We start from the raw sequence: 4,838 nt of genomic DNA, 5'->3' as shown, positions 1-4,838 counted from the left end.
CGCGTCATTGTGGTATTGTAAAGATTGATGCTGTTAAGTTGTTCTTGATTTGACCGTGATTGCGCATTGCAGGACATCGTAGTTATGTTGTCTAATTACGCTGATATGGAATGCAGAGAACATACCACTCCATTCTTATTGAGTATGGTTGTGGTACGATACGATATGGAAACATGATTTTGACTGTTTTTCGACGTCCACTATCATTATTTTTTAGGAATTGTACGCGATACATCTCGCAGGTATTGCTGCTAGTAATAATCACTTCTTGTCCTGTCTATTAAATGATGGGCATTTTTGTTTTGTTTCTGAGAAGGTTAGAGAGGTTAGAGATATTATGTACTATTACTGTACGTACTTATTACAGTGTGTATGATGAGAAAATGGCATTGTGGAGAGAAATAACCATTTTAAAAAACATCGAATGCCATATTAATTCATTCGCATTCATTAATTGATGCAACATTTGAATGAAACTTTAATGTAGCCCGAATCCAAAACATCTAACTGATTGATTTAAAGAAACAATAATAATAATAATAATAATAATAATAATATGGAGTGTATTTAGTCTTATTCATTGTATACCTAACTTTTATTTTACTTTATTTTTAGTATAATCTAGCAATACATTGGCCTAGTGTGTGTGTGTGTGTGTGTGTGTGTGTGTGTGTGTGTGTGTGTGTGTGTGTGTGCACGTGTGCATGTGCGTGTGCATGTGTGGGTGCACAGTGGCTGGCTGGAGGTGAAGAGCCAGCCAGGGAAACTGCTAACAGTAGCAGAGTCCACATCTGCTTTCAATCCAACATGAACAAGACGCTGCTGTGTCTCCATCTGAATATGGGCTCAGGCTGTCACTCAACTCACCAGCAGCCACAGAGCTTCCTATCTCTCTCTTGCTCTCGCTCTCTCTCCTCTCTCTCCACTCACTCTCTCTCTCTCTCTTTCCCCCCCTCGCTCGATTGCTCTCTCTCTCTTTCCCCCCTCGCTCGCTCTCTCTCTCTCTCTCTGTCTCTCTATCTCTCTCTCTCTCTCTCTCTCTCTCTCTCTCTCTCTGTGCCCAATCCCCATGTCAAACTGGCGAGAGTGTTTCTTTTTTTATTGTCAAGACTTCTTGGAGATCTAGGTTAAGTGGATTTTAACGTACAGTATCAACATACATCCCATAGAAAAATGTACTGTCCGATTCCACACCTCTCCAACCTCTCCTTCCCCCTCTCTCCCCTCTCCTTCCCCTTCTTCCCCCTCTCCCCCCTATCCTTCCCCCTCTCCCCAGAAACAAAGCTGTCCTGATAAGCGTTCTGTATGAAGGATCAGCGTAGTCCATTCCAAACTCTAACCCTGTCCATTTCAGGAGATACATTAAACTGAGATCTCTGTCTAGTGAGTAACATCACCCTTTACCCTATTTTGGCTTCCCCATTCTTCTCTTGTCAAGTCAGTAAAGGTGATTCACTCACTCTACCCCTCTGTATGAGGCTTACCAGTTAAATTAAATTATATTATATTCCGCTCGATTCAGTTGAAACCCTTAAAGGTGATTCACTCTCTATATGTGTGACTCAAGGGTAAAGGAATTGGTCCACTCACCTTCTCTCCCCACAGAATCACCTTCTCTCCCCACAGAATCACCTTCTCTCCCCACAGAATCACCTTCTCTCCCCACAGAATCACCTTCTCTCCCCACAGAATCGCCCTCGAGGTGGGTCTGCATGCTAGAGGAGATCACTACAGCTTAGGGTCGAGGTCCGTTTGTAGCATACTAAAGAGAGGCTATCATTATGTAGCTTACTTAAGTCAAATCCTATTGTGTTTATGAAGCATGCTAAAGAGAGCTTGTCCTGATGCTTGTCCTTTAGCTTACTACAGTACAGTGTGTTAAATTATCCTTATGTCCTCAGTATACAACTGTACCGTATATTCTAACAATATCCTTACAGTTCCTTTGCTTTCTCAGAGTCCATTCGACAGCAGTCTCTCTGCCTTTAACTGCCCCTGGTATGAGTGTTTTGTGTTGGTCGTACAAATGTTAACATTGTGTGTGTGTGTGTGTGTGTGTGTGTGTGTGTGTGTGTTTGTGTCTGTCGTAACACACACACACACACACACACACACACACACACACTTCTCCATTCTGGATCTCTTATCAGCCCCATTGGCAGTGCGTCCGTTGGTGGTCTTTGCTTTGTGTTTGGATTCAGAGATAGTCACCTGGTTATCAAGTGTAGAGTTCTCACACCCCCTCTCCCTTCTACAAACACTACCCTGAGATAGCAGGAGAATAACCCAGTGAGTATTCAGAGTATGGTCCAATTATAGCTAGCCAGCGCTGGCTTGAGGCCATGCTATGCAGTAGCTGCTAAGTACATTAAGAGTTGAGTGGATTGTCTCTGAAAACAAGTGGCAGTGAACAACACCAGTGAAAGACACCTGTGTTTCATATCAAGGAGGAAACCAGAATAACATGTATGTTTGACTTGTAAGGCATCCATGAGCACCATGCTAGAACTAGTAGAATTGATAGCGCTCTGTGCACTGGAGGGCAATTAGGGCTGAATACAGGGGATGTATTGAAGATGCATTAACCACTCTGATCCCCAGGAGGCAGCTCTGTCCTCCAGGCCTGTTATTGTGGGCTTGTCAGCAACATATGCCATATAGCTTTTTGGAACTTTTGGAGGAGCAGTAGAAACATCTGTGTGCATATAGGATGTATACTAAAGCATCTTCAATGCCATGCACACCCATGATGTTACAAACAGTGCATGTTTTGGGGCAGGAAAAATATTATGTTTTCATTGCGCGTCAGCAAAACCTTCTGTTTCCTACAGAATAGTATGACTTTCCAGAAAATTACTCCAAACTTTTTGTTTGGCCTTCATCTACCTTGTGATGAATAGTTGCATGCAATGTTCCAACTATCTTTTTTAATTGGCTCATCTCCCTGACAGGATTGCTCTTTTGTTGGTCACAAACGTTTTGATTCACGCAAATGTCAATTCATGTTTATTTTATCTTTTCTAAGCATATTTCTTGTTTCTGCACAAATGACAAAGATACATATAATTTCACCAAATACGCTGTTAATCTCATGATTCCCGCTCTAGTATGTAGCATGAAATATCTCTATGCATTTCCAGTTAATATCAGGCATAATGTACTGTCTGGGTAGGCTCAGCCTCCCGCTCAGTAAGAGGATTAACAGGGGAATAGTAAAGTGAACTGAATGTTTTTCTTAATGGCTAATTATAGTGTATATGTTAAGCTGTGACCCGTGAAAAGGGGAGGCGGTGGGGGAGGTGGGCGGGCGGGGTGGGGTGCTGGGGTAGAGAGGGGCACACACTGAGGCCTCTTTGTGCCTGCACTCACACAGGGCCCAGGGTTCAGTTACAGGCAGGAGGCTACTGAAATACCCCCCCGGCTCTAAGCTAGGTCTCATAGGAGGGTCGCGGGAGACCGGTATGCATAAGGTCCTGCTGTCTCCCTCCATCCATCCCTCTCTCCCTCTCTCTCTCTCCCCATGTGCCTTTCTCACTCTTTGTCCCTCCCTGTGTGTCTCTTCCTCTATATCTGTCCTTGTGGATCTGTCTCATCCAGTACACCCTTTACCCTCTTACCCTTTGTGCCTCTCCCTTCATCTCTCTCCCTGCGTGTGTCTCTCTATCTCTCACCCTGCACCTTTTTTTCTTTCTTAATTATCTCCCTATCTATTTTAAATTGAAGTGTTAAGATCAGAGGACTTGTAGGCAACAGTGAATTTCCATAAGGCATTAGCCAAAGTCATGCTTTATGTCACATATCTTAAGGAAATATTGATAATTCTGTTTTAACGATTTTCACTCAACTCACTTCAACCTACGGACAGGACTGTTACAGTTGGTGTCTGACAGGACTGTTACAGTTGGTGTCTGCTCCCTCTGGGAACTATCCTTTGACGGCCAATTGGGCAGTCAGTTTTTCATTAGCAACTAGCAACTCATGCTGGTCATCTTTACTGACAAAGCGAGATGTTTTCTTGCCACTCCATAGATGACAGTGTACTCAGGGCATGTGATGTCAGTGCCCTCATGCTTGAACAGCTCTCACTTGTGGTTCTTCACATCCACTACATGGTGTCTGTCTACTGTCACTGCTTTACAAAAACATTCATTGAGAAGACACAGATCAAAATGCGGCCAATGAATGACAACAACCTTAATTGAAGGTTTAGTTATCTGGACGATAACGATAAAACCTCACCAGGACTCTCTTCTAGGACTCCAGAAAACAAGGGTGCCTTTTATAATGCCTGTTTGAGTTGACAGCATGCCCTTTCACATAAACATGTTCCAGACATTGTACTGTTCCAGTGGTTCCTCCAGCGCAACATTTGAACTGTCTGCCTGCGGTGGTGTGAGGAGTTCAAACAGAGATTAGTGATGTGTATAGCCTTCTATTAGGAATGACTTATCTGTGTGTGTGTTTGTGTAACTGTCTATTAGAAGTAGCTCCCCTGTGTGTGTGTGTGTGTGTGTGTGTGTGTGTGTGTATTTGTGTGTGTGTGTGTGTGTGTGTTTGTGTGTGTGTGTGTGTGTGTGTGTGAGTGCTCATGTGTGTGTGTGTGTGTGCGTGTGTGTGTGTGTGTGTGTGTGTGTGCGAGTGCTCATGTGTGTTTGTTTGTGTGTGTGTGTGTGTGTGTGTGTGTGTGTGTGTGTGTAGCTGCCTATTAGTGACTCCACCATCTGTTTGGCAGTGTTTTCATTGTGGGGTAGGGCAGGAATGTGCTGCTGCCTGGTAAAGCACTACTAGACACTCTGACCTCTGTTTGTGTTCGTGTCCTCTTCTCTCGTTACAGTGTG

The sequence above is a fragment of the Nansenia antarctica genome (assembly GCF_963989245.1).
Source record: "Nansenia antarctica genome assembly, chromosome: 15".
Classification (NCBI taxonomy): Eukaryota; Metazoa; Chordata; class Actinopteri; order Argentiniformes; family Microstomatidae; genus Nansenia; species Nansenia antarctica.
This window is presented reverse-complemented; position numbering follows the sequence as displayed.